Below are 9609 nucleotides of genomic sequence, written 5' to 3'. Positions count from 1 at the left end.
TCTGAGCCACCTGTGGCACCAACCCATCTCCTCCGCCGTGAGGTATTCTTGGGCATTCCCATACTTGCGGGCCGTTTTGTGGTCTACCACCTGCAAAAGACCGAGAAGACAGAAAGCAAAGACAGCAGTCAATGAGGTTAATGTATTCATGCATATTCTAACCTGAATTTCAGAGTGTTCACAACATTTGTGCATTACGTTGATGAAGTAGCCGTTGGCATCGTCCCCGATGGCCTCTTTGACATTTTTGACAGTCATCCTTGTGAGCACCCCGGTTCGGTGTCCATATATTGATGACAGGTATGCCCCAAAGTAGCCAAAAAACCGGTATCTTGTCTGTGGGTGCTTAGGCGGTGCCTTCACCATGTCATCTGAAATGAGAGCCAAAGAGAGAAGACAGTAATGAATAACTGTCTATATCGGAAAGGTGTGTGTGTGTGTGTGTGTGACTTGCCCAGCAGCGTTGGAATTTTTGCCTTCGCCAGGCGCTGACACTCTGCCAAGTCCTCCTTTGACACTAGTTTCTGGCCCTTCTTCTCCTTGACCAGGGACTGGTGGCCAAGGAGGATGCGGCCCAAGTCCCTATGCAGCTTCTGCACTTCCTTTATGAGGATAACCACCCTCGCCCTTTTTAGCAGGGAGTGTTGGGGGGGCACATCCTGAACATAGTCCAGGAAGGCTATGGCCTGTCCCACGTACAGCGAGACTGTGGTCGGGGCCAGGCTGAAGGTCCGGAGGAGTGCTGGGAAGCTGTGGGAAGCAAATTCTGGCTCCAGTAATCTGATATTTTTAGGACTTGCTAAGACAGGACGTGCTTCACATTGCACTACTCACTTCTTTATGAGGGGGAGGTTGTCGATGAACTTCCAGTCCCAGTATGTGATAGTGGAATGGCCCAAGCTCATATACTTGACAAAAAACCAGGTCCTAGCCCCCTTTGACACGGCGTTCTGCTGCATCTTCAGTGTCCCTTCGGGGCACCAGAGAAACTCCTCGTATGAGGCAAGGTACTTCTCTGTGAAAGGCATGAACACACAAATGTAGCAAGAAATCACTTTACACACACCTGCACACATATAGAATGTGTAATTTCTTACCAACGGATGCCCCAAAGGAAATAGACCGTAGTTTTGATGCTTTTGATCTGCCCTCCATGTATTTCTTCAGGGCATCATGCATGGGCTTCAGGTCCGGGCTGATTGCCTCTGCCCCCTCTGGCTTCTAGGAAATGAAAACATGGTTAACATGTCATAAAATTGCTAAAGATGTCTGAAATTGTTGATGAAGCCAACCATTTCACTTACCTCACTCCCGCTTGAGCCCTCACTGCTGTAATCCAGCCTCTTTTTTGATTTGCACTTGCTTTTTCGGGGTGATGATGTTGATGGGGGTGGGGCTGCTGTGGATGGGCCTGGGGATGCGGCTGAAGTGGATGGTTGTTCCGGGGATGTTGTTGGGTGTGGGGATGGGGCTGAGGCTGAGGCAGTTTGTTGGGATGCTGGGGACGGTGCTGCTGCTGCCTCCTCCCCTTCACTTATTCGCTGGGGCTTCTTAATCCCAGACCCTCCGGGCTGGGGGTGGCCCCCCTGGCTCTGGCTTAGCTTCTTCTGCTCGGTCAGAAGGAGAAAATACAAGATAGCAACACCCAGCAAGACAAAACAGGACTGCAGTGTAAAATTTTGGGAATCATTTCTTAATTACTCACCCAGAGGTCGGTGTTGATGGCCCGAACCTCTGCCAACTCTCTTTCAAGTTTTATGTTTTGTTTCCGTACACTCTTGCACGTGGTTTTTTGGCAGAGGTTCGGGTCCTGCTCTGCCAGCTCAAGTGTTTCCATTTCATCGGCAAGGTCCAGTTGGCTGACCATAGCGGGCACAGGGTTTGTTGCCTGCAGGTCAGCAAGTTCGACAATTGCTGCTGCTTTTTTGAGGGCCGCCACCTCCCTTTCCGCCCTTGCCATGGTGATATCCCTGTGGCCCCTTAAATGTTTGTCCAGGTGGAGGAGGTGGCCCGAGCAAAGGGGGATGGGGCAGGGACCGGGTGGAATAACCGGCCGGCCGGTGGCCAGATGGTTCAAGATCTTTCTCTCATTGTCATTCCTCAGTTGGTGAATCACCCTGAGGTGTTTTGAGACCGGCTGCAAAGATTTGTTGCAAATTGGGCAGTCGCCCCACAACTTAGGCTTGGTCATCTATGAAGATAAAGAAGGAACAGGAAAATAAATCAACATTGAATAAACTCTGTGTGTGTGTGTGTGTGTGTGGGGGGGGGGGGGGTCAATCAACCACACAAAAATCCCGAGAGATCTGCTGCTGCTGCTGCTGTGTCCTGCTGCTCTGGTGGTGCTCCAGTCACTCACACCTCACAAACCTGGAACACATGATGAGAGCCAAGGTTAAAGGAGGTCAGTGGCTTGACATGCCGCAGTCAAGACCAAGACACATGGTTACACATAAGATGGTGAGGGAGATTGTTCCTGCAAAATTTCACAGCTCTGTGCCATTCAGAAATGGCCACAAAGCAACACTCTGTTGTCTGAACCAAGGTTAAAGCACAAAACCATCTCTAATACCGCCGTATTAGAGACCACCGTGGAGCTAATAGGTTTCCCTATTGACCCACAGACTCGTCCCACCCATCGGCTACAATCCCAGGCCCCATGCTGACAGACCCGCAGGCCGGAGGAACTGCACACCTAAAGGTGGAGGCCCTCCGATAGCGGGTAGAGTTTGCATATCGAACAGCTCATCCAATCCATCCAGCGGGACGTACGGGCCTTATTTCCCAGTTTCCAGCCCAGTTTGAAGATGCCAGAGGCAGGTCAGAAGCATCCCAAAGTCCCTTACAATCGTGCCGATGGCGTCCCGGAGAGTTGGCTTCCAGGGGGTTATTTCTCAGTTTCCAGCCCAGTATGGTGATGCCATCGGCGGGTCAAAAGCATCCCATGTGTCCCAGAGAGTTGGCTTCCAGGGGGTTATTTCTCAGTTTCCAGCCCAGTATGGTGATGCCATCGGCGGGTCAAAAGCATCCCATGTGTCCCAGACAGTAGCGGCGCCAGGATTTTGATTGTGGGTGGGCCTTCAGAAAACTGGATGGGCCAGTTAACTCATTGAGTGCCAACCACGTAATTTCTCGTTTTTCGTTCCCATGCGTTGAGTGCCAAAAACGAAATTTTTCGTTTTTTGCTTTTTTTTTTAATTATGAAAATAGACACTTTAATACACATTATATGTAAATTTGGGGACTCTACGACGAGGAGAACTGAAATAGATGACGATCAAAGTCACATGACAGCTCATGATCTGGAAGTTTTTATCATAACTCAGCTTCTGCAAACGGAGTTCTGCATGCAGATGCAGCGCAGCTGCGCCGCAGCTGCTCTGCTCTCACCCGCGAGGCTGCAGCAGCTGGGAGCTGAACCAGGAAGCTCTCAGCCGACAGTCCCGCCCGGTCTTCATCTGGAGCAACACCGTGTCCTCCCCAAAGTCCTCCCGCGGTAAAATCTGATGGTCTCTGGGTCAAAGCAGACCGGCGTCACCGACCCGTACCACAGAAGGACCGTGACCACCGGCGGGACCGGTGTTCGCGAGCCGCTGTGGCCGGCAGACCCTCACGTTCCGCGGCGAGAGGCTGTGACACGGCACGGTGCGTCTGTGTTATTGTTGTTTAGTGGCGCCCCCCCCGCCCCCGATGGTGGTTTTGTGAATAGAACAACAATTGTTGTGTATATTTATCTTATACGAGCCCTTTGATCCAGAAATGCGAGTGTGAGAAGAGCGACAGACACAAACAGCGCACCTTTCATAAAAGACGCCAACCCAGTCGCCAGAAAGAAACGTTCACTATGGACTATTCTGCAAACTCCAGAAAAGTCCAGGATCAACGTTTCCGAGCGAAAATACGTTATACGCCAACATTACGTTGCCCATTCATTTAACGTGAGCCAATTGCTGCGTTCATTATCAACGTTTTACATGTGGCTGTACAACGTTATTTTTTCGCTGGAAAAACAACATTTTAGGATATATTTGGCATGGTTTTGATGACTTTTTTAGCGAGAAATGTGTGTTTTAGTTTCCAAATGTATGTTGAATTAATGCAAATAAGCTTCTGTTTGTAACATATTCTGCGAATTTGAAAATTGAAAACGTATATATTCAACATTATTCATTAAGCTTTCTGGCGGATAAAATGTGATTATTTGGCACTATTTGAGGACATTTCTAGCGAGAAATGTGTCTTTTACTTTACAAATATGTTGAATGAATGAAAATTAAGTTTTATTTGTAGCCTACTCCAGCGATATTTTATCCGACTGATTGGACTCTCCCACTATGCTGTGGGCACTGAATTATGATTATGAAAACCTGATACTTTTTTCGTTTTGACGAAGATTTGTTCAGCTTGTAGTTGCTGTCGTGGTTGTTTTAAACGCTATTTTATGAATGTAATTTTTTTTTTTCATTATTGTGGTAGGCCAACGTTTGGTGCATTATTTTAATCATAAACGTTATATTTATTCAGTTAATGTGTATTTCGTTTGTTAGTTATTACGAAGATTGCTCAGATTTCCATCGTTGCTATGGTTACAGTGAACGATCAGCTGATTTCATTGTGACTGACGTAGCTTCCGGCAAGTCCGTCATCGTCTCACCGACAGGCAGCCCCCGTTCAGGTAACGTAAACAAACAACATGGAAAATTGTGATAAAATAATTAACAGTTAAAGCTATTTTACCTCCAAAAACCAGCCAGTGTCGTCAACCACAAACAAAGTTTGACAGATGTGGTTGATCAAAGTTGTTAAACTGGCTGACTTTACCAGTGTTGCCAACTTGGCGACTTTGTCGCTAAATCTGGCGACTTTCCAACCCCTCTTGGTGACTTTTTTTGTCAAAAGCGACTAGCGACAAATCTAGCGACTTTTTCCCGTGATATTACAAACGTTTCTGGACCTGAAATCACGTTATCACAGCTGTTTTCAACGAGCAGCGGCGCTGCCGCGGGCACTCACAGGTATTCAGCCTACACACAGTAGTGTCACGGAGCTGCCTCCGCTGCATTCAGAGACGCACTGCTCCACGCCACAGACATAAAGAGCGCCGCTGGCCGCTGCCGCCCCCCCCCCCCCGCTGAGATAACAACGTCATTTAGCGACTTTTAGCGACTTTTACGACAGCCAATAGCGACTTTGCTTACTGAGGAGTTGGCAACACTGGACTTTACTAGCTGCACTGTTTGATGTAGATTTTAATGATTAGGCTAACGTTAACATAGCTAGGCTAACATTAATGCTACATGCCAGCCCTCACTGTACTTTTCTCACTGTTTTACAGGTAACAGATAATACCTACAATGGCTACAGCTGAAGCTGAGTTCAATGAGATGCTCAGTAAAACGAAGAGCCTGACACAAAGGTAATTTAAATATCTTATTCCATGCATGGGGATCAGATATTATGATGCATTTGTGCAGGAAGTCTGTGTGGTTAACTGCATTACTTTGATTATATTGTGTTGTTTTTTTAGGTCAAAAAAGAGGACAAAGGCATCAGACCTGCCACGATGGAGAAAACGTGATGATCATCTCTGTGTCCTTGAGGAGACCGGTGTGGAGATGCTTGATGAACAAGAGCCAGGATTTGGTATGTGATCATGATAATTTGTGCATCATTATTCTTATTTTGGTAGAAAAACATCATGTTAGGATTTCTATGCGGATGTACCAGTCCAAGAAGCTTTCTGAAGTCTGTAGTAGTTGTAGTCGTAGGCCTGCACACCTCAACATCACCATAATACTTCATTTAGAATGTGATTTTCACAGGGCCTGATTTAAACCACAGTACCACCTTAAATTAGCTCAGTGCAGCATCACACCGGTGCTCTTACCAATCATATTTCCAACACACGCAACATAACACCACCTGAGAACTCTCTCCTAAACTTCATATGGATGCTGGCAGAAAATGGAGTATGCCAGGGTGGGCTGGCTTATGCAATATTTACAGTTGCCACCTTTTAATTCTACATATAAGTGTATTTTCAATTATTCTGTCAACAGACTGGCAAAGTGTGTTTGAACACCGTTTTACCAGAGTTTTATGGAGTGGGTGATAAGCTCTTTCAAGGTGGACAAGCTGTGCGCAGAAAGAGGATGACACTTGTTGGAAATTCCCACGGGTCACGTGATTCCCGCGGGATGGGAGTCAAAGTTTTATTAATCCTGTGATTGGGACGGGACGGGAATAATGACGATACATGATAATGATGATTTTCAGCCGTGTTAAACTACCAAAAGGATCTATGCGTCCATTTTTGCCGTCATCTTTCAGTGAGCCAAAACTATTTTGGCTTGCGTTAGTTAGTTAAATGGGGAGTGGGCGCAGGAGACACACAATAACAACAAAATGCAACATTTTTGCAACATGTTTGGGGTTCATTTGTGTATTTTCCACATAGATTCTCATTGAACTTCTCGTACTACTTGAAAGTTTATTTTTAAAATAACACTAGAAACTTTTTGTCTTTGTATGCACCAGGAAAGGGCATCTGTGGTCGGTCTCAGCTGAATGCAGCAAAGGCGAGGACAACGAGGAGGAGTAGCTCCAGCCTTGATGAGCAGGTGTGTATCATATAAGAGTTATGCCATCATGGCATTATTCTTTGTGCTCTAAATATGTATGTATCCACACATCAGCTGACCCACACTATAGGCCCAGTTCCAATCCGCCCCATAAGACTCAGGCCCTGAACCCTCACTGACTAAAGTGACGTCAGATCTAAGACAGAGTGTGAGAGTCTGTGAGGGTCCAGATGCTGTAAACATGACTGGAACAGCACTTACCCACTCTCACGATACGTTACCTTGACAACAAAATGTTGTTGACTCCGGTCATGAAATGATAATTTACTGTAATTTCAACACGCACAAAGTGTGTGAGGGGGACGGACTCAAAACAAAATGTTCCTGGATCAGATCTGATCAAATCATCATCAATACTCTGCAGTACTACTACCGTCAGTATTAACGTGTGCAAACTGCACACGTTAATACTGACGGTAAACTTCTTTTTTTATTTTTTTGTTGCCCCTGTCCATTAACAATAAAGAGAGCGGCAGAGCTCTCTCTGACTACGTTTGTTTATTTGCTTTTTGCTTTTTTTTTTAACACTTGCGTTCCAACGGCATCTCATGTGTTTGACTTCACAACGCTATGAACTGTGGGTAATTCCCCTACCCAAAGTCAGCATCGGTGCTAACTTACGGTAAGGGGGCAGTAAGGGCTCATTCACTGACTTGGTGATCTGACAACGGAACAGCCCTCACACACTCACGGAATTCCCGTGAATGCGCCTCTAAGGACACACTCACACTAGGGCCAGTTGATCCGTACCGTGCTGAAGCCCGAATGCCCCCCCTCCCCTGTCCCCCGCTGGCCCGCACTCACACTACCTCCAACCCAAGCGTGCTGAAGCACGGTTGCCTCCGACACATACGTCATCGCGTTGATATACCAATACATCCATGATGCGCTCTGACTGCAGAAAGAACAGCGCTTTTTAATTGTTTGACCGGTTGTCATGGTAACATCTTGAAGTTTAATCAAAGCGATGTCAACTAGCTATGTTTATGGCGCGACGCAATCGTGACTGTTGTTTACACGCGGTTGCAGACACGAGGTGGAGAACGAGCCCGCGACGCATTACTGTACGCATTCCTGGCCAAGCGTACCGTGCACACCTCACCAACTGTGCCGGGCCAGGGAAGTGTACCGTGCTCAGGCACGGTACACTTGCACTCACACTGGCAATAGAATCAGGACTTTAGTCTAGTGTGCCTAGTGTGAGTGCACCCTAAGTCAGTGTGTCCGTAAGGGCTCGGATTGGAATTGGGCCATACTCTTCTCTCCAAGTTATTTTGCACTTCATCTATTCACAACTGTACTACACTTGAATTAAAATCTGTGTAACTTTCACAGACTAACAAAAACCCAGTTGAATGAATTTATCTATTGGGCTCTTTTTTTGAAACTACAATATTAGCTTCATCTTTTTTGTGTGACTGTTAATATGTTTGCCATCAGTACAACAACAATTACTGCTATTAAGGGTGTACGCAACTATAATAAGTGAAGCCTGCCCAGAATGCAGCCACCTGACTGCCATGAAGTCCTTGTTGTCTGTGCTTTATCCCAAGGCATATGGCATCAAGTGCAATATCATTTTATTTATTATTCGTTTCATATCCAATTACAGTGATATTTAACAGTTCTTATTAGCTATAATTTGATGATGTTTACATAATTGTATTGAATTCTACAACCCATAAGACACAAGGTAATACATGGTTTATCATTATTAAAGGTGAAACTCAGCATGATAATGCTGACAGTCATTGGAAAGTTTCAAATCCAGTGAGCGCTGCGTGCTGGATTACAATGCTCAAACAAACTGATGAATGTTCCACAGACTCAGACTAATGAAGTGCACTGTTCTTTAAATGACAGATAAAGTGGGGAGCAGACAACCAGGATGGAGCTGGATCTACGTTGGTGGAGGAAATGGGCAACTCTTTCCTCTCCAGGACTGCCATTATCACTAAGCTCATGAGTAAGGGAGGTTTGTTTTAGGCTGTTACACATTGTTATAGAGTTATGATTTACATTTCACTACATTTTAGCATTACATGACTATTGTATTTCAGGTATTTTAGTGGAATAGTCCGACTACATTGTTGTTAGTTACAGTAAGTGAGCACAACATGATACTAAAACAGTTAAAACCCGACTCAAAAAGTGACCAACAGGGGCTCATGAAAGTCTTTAGCTTCTCTTTGCACCAGACACACCAGCATCTCCACAGGCAAAGGCAAAGCCTAGAGACCCACAAGGAGGAGATAAATTAATACATTCTTGTGAAACAGATCAGGCCAGGTGTATAGGGCTTTGTTTATTTCGTGACCATTTTTCATCACCACAGTACTGTGGGTTGTAGTCAACGACAAAGTAGATTAAACGTTTTTCCTCAAAACTGTAAAGGTTAGTACTTCCTATTGCTTGTTGTGAACTGTTTTCTTCTCTGTATACTATATGTCCTGTATGCTCTATGTCCAACATCTATGTCCCGTCTGGCCGTCCTGGGTGTGGGATCCCTCTGCTGCTCATCCTGAAGTTTCTCCTGTTTTTTTCTCTCTGAAGTTTTTCCTCAGTGGATGTGAGGGTCTAAGGGCAGAGGATGTTGTTGCTATGTAATGACCTTGGAGACAAAGTGTTTGTAAAAACAGGCTATACAGATAAACTTGCAATGCTGTAAGTGGTTAGATTTTCCACCACTAAATGTGTATGTGTGTATAAATATGTGTAGATGGTCTTACTTAACCATGTTTTATTCTAGTTGTAATGATCTGTGTATGTATTCTTTATCTGTAGTATGAAAATGACTCTTTAAGTTTTGTTTTTACCACCCTGTGTTATAAAATGACAAATGAATTCAAATCAAATGACCTTGATTCCTTCACTTCTTGACCCTGCAAATGTACAGAAAGGTATTTAAAACACAATTTTCTTTCTATCACCATATTCCAATATATATTATAATAATTTCATTTCAATA

The 9609-nt window shown here is 45.2% G+C and overlaps 1 long non-coding RNA gene across 1 annotated transcript; it reads left to right on the top strand.

Moving 5' to 3' along the window:
* The first annotated feature begins 4529 nt into the window (after nt 1-4529).
* LOC146971078 (uncharacterized) lies at nt 4530-9265 on the top strand. Its single transcript, XR_015038050.1, has 5 exons — nt 4530-4675; nt 5336-5416; nt 5528-5643; nt 6538-6620; nt 8505-9265. It is a non-coding gene; the product is annotated as an uncharacterized LOC146971078 (long non-coding RNA).
* The last annotated feature ends 344 nt before the right edge of the window (nt 9266-9609 follow it).

The sequence above is a fragment of the Trachurus japonicus genome, chromosome 17, assembly GCF_045865225.1.
Source record: "Trachurus japonicus isolate A0001 chromosome 17, Traja_1.0".
Classification (NCBI taxonomy): domain Eukaryota; kingdom Metazoa; phylum Chordata; class Actinopteri; order Carangiformes; family Carangidae; genus Trachurus; species Trachurus japonicus.
This window is presented reverse-complemented; position numbering and strand designations above follow the sequence as displayed.